Genomic DNA, 9,809 nt, shown 5'->3' with positions numbered 1-9,809 from the left:
GGCCACTTCATCATGTTTTTTTTTTTAATAATTTTTAGAAATTTTTATGTTAAATTCTTTTATTGGTACATTGTAGGTATACAACACAATTACATTTCGCATTGGGGATTGGACCTTTACATGATGCATCTTGGTTCTTATTTTTTCCCCATTCCTAGCCCTCCCTTCCCTATTAACAAAGACTTTATTTCCATTTTTTCCATTTCTCAGCATTTTTCCTTTCCCTTCCTTCCTTTCCCCTGCCCCTCCCAACCCCTACCCATTTGGACCTTTTCTTCCAATTTTGCACTATCGATTATTCATTCTAATCATTGGTACATTTTAGGTATACAATATAATGACATTCATCATTGGAAATTTGCACCTTTACATAATCTCTCTTGGTTCTTATTTTTCACCCTTGCCCAGCCCTCCCTTCAACTGCTCCATTCCGCCCTATTTACAATGATTTTGTTCCTATTTTTCCATGCCCTCATATTAATCCCATTCCCTTCTATCCTTTCCCCTAGCCCTCCCACTTCCTTCCCCTTTGCCCCTTTTCTTCCTATTTCACATTACCTATTATACATTTAGTCCTTATTTACACTTTCAGTTTCTTACACCAGAGAAACCATTTGATATTTATACATGTGTGTACTATTTATTTCACTTAAGAGTATCGCCTCAGTGTGCATCCACTTAGATATAAATGTCTCTAATTTCTCATTTTTTATGGCTGAGTAGTACTCCATTGTATTTAAAAACCACATTTTCTTTCTCCAGTCTCCAGTTGATGGGTATTTGGGCTGTTTCCAAGTTTTAGCTATTACAAACTGTGCTGCAATGAACATGGGCACACATATATCACTGTGGTATGATTCTTTTAATTCTTTGGGGAAGATCCCCAGCAGTGGAATAGCAGGGTCAAATGGGACTTCCAGTCCTAGTTCTTTGAGGTATCTCCATACTGATTTCCACACTGGTTGCACCAGTCTACACTCCCACCAGCAGTGGAGTAGGGTAACTCTTTCCCTACAGGCCCGCCAGCATTTGTTATTGGTTGATTTCAGGATAGCAGCCATTCTTTCTGGGGTGAGGTGGAATCTCAGCATTGTTTTCATTTGCATCTCTCGAATGGCCAGTGATGTTGAACATTTTTTCATGTATTTATTTTCTATTTATATTTCCTTGTCTGAGAAATGTTTGTTCATTTCAGATGCCCATTTTTGGGTTGGATCTTTAAATTTGGGAGGTCTCATCTTTTTAAGTTCTTTATAGGTTCGAGATAGTAGATCTTTGTCTGAGGAAAAGCAGGTGAAGATTTTTTCCCACATTGTGGGTTGTCTCTTCACACTGCTGGTGGTTTCTCTTGCTGTGCAGAAGCCTTTTAATAAGAAGATATTCCACTTGTTGATTGTTTGTGCTAGTTCACGGGCAACTGAGGTTTTGCTCATAAAATCTTTTCCTACACTGATGTCTTCAAGGGTTCTACCTAACCTCTGTTCCAACTGGTTCAGAGTTTCTATTTTAATATTTAGATCTTTAATCCATTTTGATTTTAGTTTAGTGCATGGTGAGACATATAGGTCTAGTTTTCATCTTTGGCAAGTTGAAGCCCAATTTTTCCAGCACCATTTATTAAAGAGGCTATCTTTCCTCCAGTGAGGGTGTTTGGCTCCTTTATCAAAGATGAGATGGCTGAGTGTGTCTGGCATTGTTTCTGCATCTTCTAATCTGTTTCACTGGTTCTCAACTCTGTTTCTTTGCCAGTACCATGCTGTTTTTATCAAAGTAGCTTTGTAGTATAGTTGCAGGTTGGGAATTGTGATACCCCTGCCATGTCTCTGTTACCTAGAATTGCTTTTGCTATTCTGGGTCTCTTCCTGCTCCAAATGAATTTTTGGATTGTTTTCTCAGGGTCCATGAAGTATGCTGCTGGGATCTCAAGTGGAATTGCAGTAAATCTATATAGCAGTTTTGGAAGTATGGCCATTTTCACTATATTAATCCTTCCTACCCAGGAGCAGGGGATGTCTGTCCATTTTCAGATATCATCTTCAACCTCTTTTTTCAGAGTGCCATAGTTTTCAGAGAAGAGGTCTTTGATTTCTTTCATTAAGTTGATTCCTAACTATTTCAGTTTTTTGGATGCTATTGTGAAAGGAATTATTTGCCCTATTTCTCTCTCAGTGAGTCTGTCATTTGTGTAGAGGAAAGCTATTGATTTTTGTGTGTTGACCTTGTAACCAGCTACTTGACTGAATTTGGTTATTAAGTCTAGAAGACTTTTGGTGGAGTTCTTGGGGTCTTCTATATAGAGTATCATGTCATCTGCAATAAGAACAATTTGACTTCTTCATTTCCTATCTTTATTCCTTTTATTTCTTTCTCTTGTCTAATTGCCATGGCTAATGTTTCCAGAACTATATTGAACAAGAATGGTGATATTGGACATCCTTGTCTTGTTCCTGATTTTAGTGTGAAGGATTTCAGTTTTTGACCATTTAGTATGATATTGGCTATTGGTTTTTCATAGATGGCTTCTATCAGTTGGAGGTAGAGACCATCTATTCCAATTTTTGGTAGAGTTTTTAGCATGAATCCAAGTTGGATTTTGTCAAGTGCTTTTTCTGCATCTATAGAGATAATCCTATGGTTTTTGTCCTTGGCTCTATTGATGTAGTGTATTACATTGATTGATTTGCATATGTTGTACCATCCCTGCATCCATGGTATGAATCCCCCTTGATCAGGGTGTATGATCTTCTTGATGATCTTCTGCATTCTGTTTGCCAGTATCTTATTACGGATTTTTGCATCTATGTTCTTTAGTGAGATTGGCCTATAGTTCTCCTCTTTGGTTGAGTCTTTCTCTGCTTTGGGATCAAGGTGACGCTTGCTTCCCGGAATGAATTTGGGAGTATTGCTTCCCTTTCGATTTCATTGAAGAGTTGAAACAGCAGTGGCAGCAGTTCCTCTCTAAATGTCTTGTAGAATTCAGCAGTGAAGCCATCAGGGCCCAGGCTTTTCTTAGTTGATAAGTTTTTAATTACATTTTCGATTTCATTGGTTGATATTGGGTTGTTCAGAAATTTTAGGTCTTCTTAGTTCAACTTTGGTAATTCATATGTATCTAGGGATCTGTCCATTTCTTCTGTGTTTTCCGTCTTATTGGCATATAGTTTCTGGAAGTAGGTATTGATGATCCTCTGGATTTCTGTTGAGTCTGTTGTAATTTCACCCTTTTCATTCCTACTTGCATGGATTTGGGCCTCTTCTTTCCTTTTTCTGATAAGGTTGGCTAAGGGTTTGTCAATTTTGTTTATTGTTTCAAAGAACCAACTCTTGGCTTCGTTGATTTTTTGTATCATTCTTTTAGTCTCCATTGCATTGATTTCTCCTCAGATCCTTATAATTTCCTCCCTTGTATGAGCTCTGGGTTTTTCCTGCTCTTCTCTTTCTTAAAGCTTGAGATGTAGCATCAGGTTGTTTAATTGGGCTCATTCTGTTTTCCTAATATGCATATTCACTGCTATGAATTTCCTTCGGAAGACTGCTTTCATTGTGCCCCATAGATTCCAACATGTTGTATTATCATTGTCATTTAATTGAAGGAACTGTCTGATTTCTTCTTTAATTTCCTCTATGACCCATTGGTCATTCAGAAGTGTATTGTTCAATTTCCACGTGTTTATGAGATTTTTCGAGTTTCTTTTGCTATGGATCTCCAATTTTATAGCACTATGGTCTGATAATATACAGGGGATAACTTCAATTCCTTTGCACTTACTTAAACATGTTCTATGTGTGAGTATGTGGTCTATTTTTGAGAATGACCCATGTGCAGCTGAGAAGAATGTGTATTCTGATTTTGTGGGGTGGAAGACTCTGTAAACATCTGTTAAGTTCATTTGTTCAAGAGTTCGATTGAGTTCTAGTATTTCATTATCAATTGAGTTCTAGTATTTCATTATTTATTTTTTGTCTAGTTGATCTATCTATTTGGGACAGTGTGGTGTTGAGGTCCCCCTCTACAATTGTATTGGTGCATATATGATTTTTCATGTCTGTTAGTATTTGTTTTATATAGTTAGGCGCACTAGTGTTTGGTGCATAGATATTTATGATTGTCATCTCTTCCTCTTGGATTCTTCCCTTTACAAGGATGTAGTGTCCTTCTTCATCTCTCTTAATCAGTGTTGGTTTGAAATCTACTAGATCTGCAAAGAGGATAGCTACTCCTGCTTTTTTTTGGTTTCCCGTTGCATGGAGTACTGTTTTCCACCCTTTAACTTTCAGTCTATGACTTTCCTTTTGAATGAAATGTGTTTCTTGTATGCAGCATATTGTTGGATTTTGCTTCTTGACCCATTCTGCCAGTCTATTTCTTTTGATTGGTGAATTGAGACCATTAACATTGATGGTTATAACTGAAACGTATTGACTTGTCATTGCCATGACTTTTTCTTTTTGTTGGGTTCTCCCCCTTTACATTTAATTTCTTGTCATGCCAGATAGGTTCATTGTGCTTTGCTTCCTGGAGTTGTGATCCTCAATGTCTGTTCCTAGGATATTGTGTAAAATTTTTTGGAGTGCTGGTTTGGTATTCATGAAGTTCCTGAGGTGCTCTTTGTCATGAAAGTATCTTATTTCTCCATCAATTTTGAAAGATAGTTTTGGAGGGTCCATCAATCTGGGTTGGAGGCTGTTTTCTTTCAGGGCTTGGAATATTTCACTCCAAGCTCTTCTTGCCTTGATGGTTTGTGTTGAGAAGTCTGCTGTGATTCTGATGGGCTTTCCTTTGTATGTGATTTGTTTCTTTTTTCTGACTGCTTGGAGAACTTTGTTTTTCTGTTGTGTTTCTGGAATCTTAACAACTATATGCTTATGTTTAGATTTTTTTTTGATCAAGGCTATTTGGAGTCCTATATGACTCACTTATCTGTATGTCAAGTTCTTTTTCCCTGCTTGGGAAGTTTTCTGCCATTACTTTTGTGAAGAGTTTTTTTTAATGTCATCTCCACTCTCTCCTGTTTCTTCATTGACTCCAATCAGTCTTATGTTATTCTTCTTTGCATCATCTAGCAGCTGCTGGATTGATTTCTCATGTTCCCTTATAATTTTGAAGCATTTTTTCTTTTCCTGGTCATTAATTGAAATCTTATCTTCTATATCTGAAATTCTGTCCTCACATTGGCTCATTCTGCTGTGTAGACTTTCAATGGAGTTTTTCATCTCCTGGAAATCTATTTGCATCTGCTTTATGGATTCCATTTGTTTCCTATGTTGGGATTCCATCATGTTCCTCAGCTCCTCTCTAGATTTATTAATCATGCCTTGCACTAGGAGCACAATTTCTCCTGTTATCTGAGAAATTATTTCTGATTTCATTTTCTCCAGATCCCCTTTTGTTGCCAGTTGAGTGGGTCCAGATGGTTGAGTATCAGAGTGTTCCATTTCATTTCCCTTTGGGGTTGCTGTAGGTGATCTGGAAGTCTGGTTTTGAGACTTATTTATGTGTTTTCTCATTTCGACTGGGGTGAGGGGCTGTTAGTGCCTGCACGGATTACCTCTTCTGAGCTGGGAGAGGTGGGACAGGGGCCCGGAGTAGCGGTAAGGATGGTAGCACAAAAGCCCTTTCCTGTGGGTTGGGAGCAGTGGGAGGGATGGTGGCCTGGAAGCCCCTTCCTCTGGGCCGGGAGTGGTGGGACCCAGTACTGTGGTCTGGTGGTCTGGTGTCCTCTGCATCTTTTTAGTTTGGAACCAGGTGGCTGTACAGAGGAGCGGGGGGGGGGGGGTTGTCCAGTGGATTGCTGCCAGGGCACCAGCTGATTCGGCGTGTTCCCTGTGACTTGCGACCTTGATAGAGCCCGTCATGTTCTTAAACACATGTTCAAATCAAGGTGACTGTGCCATCCACAAACAGAAAATGTCACCTTTTCCTGTCTAACAGTTACTTTAGTAGTCACAGCTTCGGTCTCATTCTAGTCTGCTTTCATACAGTTGAAATTTACAGAGATATCCCATACAGAATTGTCCCTCCTTGCTTACACTCCCCAAAAGCACCCAACCAAGACCAAAATCCTATGATACATTATTTGAAACATCCTCTGTATTTATTTTCTAGTATTGACATAACAAAATATTGACATAACAAAATATAACATTCTTCCTGTGGCAAGACATGGTCTCTCCTCTGTCTCACAAAGCTCTTATGTCTTTGTGCACAAGTTTCCTTCTTTCACAACAACAGCAATCAAATAAAGCCCATTCACATGCTCTCATTTTACCCTAATTATCTCTTTATAGGGTTTATCTCCAAATACAGCCATGTTCTGAGATATTGTGGCCTAGGATTTCAACATAGGAATTTGGTGATGGGCACAACTCAGCCAATAACACCATCTTCCTGAGATGCCCCACAGTTATTCTCCCTCTCCAGTGTGTAAAAATTGAACCTGTTGAACTACAGAGAGAGTCTGGTGGTGTTTAGTGCAAAGGAATTGACAAAGGTGACACAATTACCCAACCTGAATTTAGGGATTTATGGTACTATTTTCCTTAGTGGCGAAGACTTAAAAACATATTTTTGGTTAATAAATTTTGGGGTTTTATTTTTCTTTTAGGAAGAAAGGCTATCTAAATAGAAGCCATTTCATTATCAGAGGAAATCCTCTTTCATTTAAACATATCCATTTTACTTTTGGCTTTAGAGATCATATAGGCTGAAGCAATGCTCCATTTACATGTTTTTCTAGTGTATCTTTTATTTTTGCTTACTTAAAAAATGGGATGTTCTACACTATAGTTTGGATCTGAGGTGTCCTCTACAAGTGAGAGCTAATAGTTTGGTGCTATGGGGAAGTGGCAGAACCTTCAGGAGGTGGGACCCAGTGGAAAGTCCTCATGTCACTGGGAGGAGGGTTCCCTGAAGGAGTCAGTGGGACCCTCACCATTTCCTGTTCCTCTCTTTTTTCTCCAGCCAAGGTGAGTAGTTTTGCTCTACCACGTTCTCCCACCATGCTGTGCTGCCCTCCCCTCATTAGAGACCTAAAAGCAATGAGTATCTATGATTGTGGACTGGAATTTCCAAGACTGTGAGCCTAGTGACAGAAAGCTGACTAACACATTCAAAATAGCAAGCATGTCATCTTGTTGAAAATAGTGTCACACATGGTTCAGTACAAAGCTCTTAGTTCTGTATATTCTTAGGTTCTTCCTACCTACAACAGAAAGGTGAAAAACGGGTTTCTACTGGTGTGAGCTGCCTGCCCAATTTAGTTGCCAACTGTCCACCCACTCTTCTTTGTGCCTTATACCTATGCTGCTGCTTGAGTGATTGAATTAAATGATAGACCTAATTAACTCTAAGAACTTTGCAAGCTTCTAACTGGAAAATCTGCTTCTTTTGGCTCATTTTTTTCTCACAGAAAACTACTTTATACTTATAGCTTATTACTGTCTGGCAATTTATACAGTAGTTGCCTACACACACATACACCTTCAACTAATTTTTTTCTAACACCTTAATTCATGTGCCCATAGTCTATGGGCTTGAAATCTCCCTTCCTCTCAAGATGGTTGCATAGCAACCTCTGCATGGTGCGAACAACAAAATGACTTGTTATTGAGTGCTAGAAGAGATCTTTTCAAGGAACACTGAGCCAGGAGCTCCATACGTAAACGTTTTTCTCTTATACTTTGATAGAAGTATAAAGTAGGAGGACTGGAATCTGATTAATCAGAGAAAAACAGAATTATTCTAGACTAAAAAAAGAAATGTTCATTTATCAACTGTCTTGACAGGTTCATTGACTTTTGTCCTTGGTTGAAGTGTGAGTTTCAGTTTTTGAGTTAAATTTCAAATGGTATGTGTATGGAGGTTTATTTTTAACATAGTTAGACAAATTCACTAATATATTGAAGCAACAGTCTTACTGCAAATTTTGCCAGTAACAGGGGTAAAGATGGGTCTGATATGAACACCATTAAAAAGAAATTTCATAAAATGTGTAAGTTCTATTTTACTGTGGCCTCCATTAAACTTCCCTGGTTTTTGGTTCAGGTATTTAACCTGCTGTGGGCACAGTGGTCAAAATGCTAATGCTTTAAGGACTCTACTTCATTGCAAGGACAATTTATAATTTTAGAATAAAATTTGTGATCTTGCTGTGGCAAATCTAATCTGGAGGAATCCAGGTTGGAAAAAGTGTACATTTTTTTTCCTTCTTATTCAAGCAGGTGCTATTTGTAGGATTTATAGTCTTGAAAACTCTACCTTTTATATCCATTTCCTGCCTAATACACTTAATTAAAATATATGCACACCGAGAAAATTCCTCATTTCTTATGCAGCACACTAGGGAGTACTTTCAACCACTGTACTTTTTATCTGATTGCATTATACTATACCTTTTAAAAGCTGCTCTCTGACATCCTACAATATTTTAAAAGCACTGTTTTCTGTCAGAGATGCTTATTACTGTGTATCTAGGTAGTTTAAGTTTGCCAAAAATTAACGGCAACAATATTTTAATCCATTCTGCATTTAAGTTCTGTCCATTAAAATTTTAATTCAGAAAATAATTTTAGTCTTAATGTTAATGTTTTGAGTCTCCACCATTGATGAAGTGTGAATTTTACATTTTATATGCAGAACAATTCAAGGGCAGTATTTTGTTGATTCTGGGTTAGATATATGTAAGAGTCTCTAAAATCAAGACCACATGAAATCAATTATTTAGTGAGGGGAAATCATACTATTTCTTGAGCACATACCATGTCTCAGTCTCTAGTCACACACTATTTTCATTTGCTGCTTGAAGCCATAAAGTGAGTATTACTATACGACCTTACTGATGTGTTAATCAAATCTCAAAGAAGTTGGAAAGTTGACTCATGTCACATATCATAAGTAGCAGAGGTGGTATTCAAATCTGTCTGCTTAACCTTTAAACCTTTTGCTACCACTCCATTCTGAAGCTCAGGGAGCTAATATGTTTTGACTATCTGCTATATGTCAGGCACTGACTGGAAGATATTTTATATTTTATGTACAGTATATACTGTAAGGTGCTCTGTATGTTCCAAAGAATTCTGGGTCATAGCTTCTGAACTCAAAGACCATGTTAACATATTTAAAGTAACGTTGAGGTACCAGAGGAGAAGTGAAGGTAACTGGCTCAGGAGCTGAGCAGAAGGACTTTAACCAGCCCTTTTAAGTCAGCTTGTAGGTTAATATCCAGTAAGCGTGTGCTTGTTTTCTACTTTTTATTTAAATGATCAACAAAGAGTTTGTTGGTTTTGTTGTGAATTGTTAAAGCTGCTTTCAACTCCATATTTTCATGACTTTTTCAATCTTGAATGACTGCTACAAATGAGTATATCCCAGTTTTATCACTTGGTACACCTGTGATTCTACTTTTTTGGATTCCAGTTCCTTTGATTGAAAAATGTACAAAGTAATTGCACCAAATTTATGGGTTGTTTTGACAATTATATGGTAACCAGGGATGTTGATTAATGATGATTAAGTAAGAATTTAGAACATTTAATATTATTTGTTATTATATAAACATAGTTTAAAATAGGCTTTATTATCTTAAAACAAATTAAAGTTTAAATTGGTTGATTAACATGATTAGAACACTAATGATCAAGTTTTGCCTGCAGGGGATATGATCATAAATATGTGCCCCAAAACAATTAAATCTAACAGTATTATTGAGTACTAACTATGTGTAGGCAATTATTCTTGTACTTGGGGTAAGTGGATGAATAAAAAGATGAATATACTTTTCCTTGTAAAGGTTATAGTCATTTTGGGAGGG

Source organism: Heterocephalus glaber, unplaced genomic scaffold, assembly GCF_053883595.1.
Source record: "Heterocephalus glaber isolate CG9 unplaced genomic scaffold, H.glaber_assembly_v1.0 deba00001572, whole genome shotgun sequence".
In the NCBI taxonomy this organism is placed as follows: Eukaryota; Metazoa; Chordata; class Mammalia; order Rodentia; family Bathyergidae; genus Heterocephalus; species Heterocephalus glaber.
The sequence above is the reverse complement of the archived record's forward strand: the minus strand, read 5'-3'. Positions refer to the sequence as shown.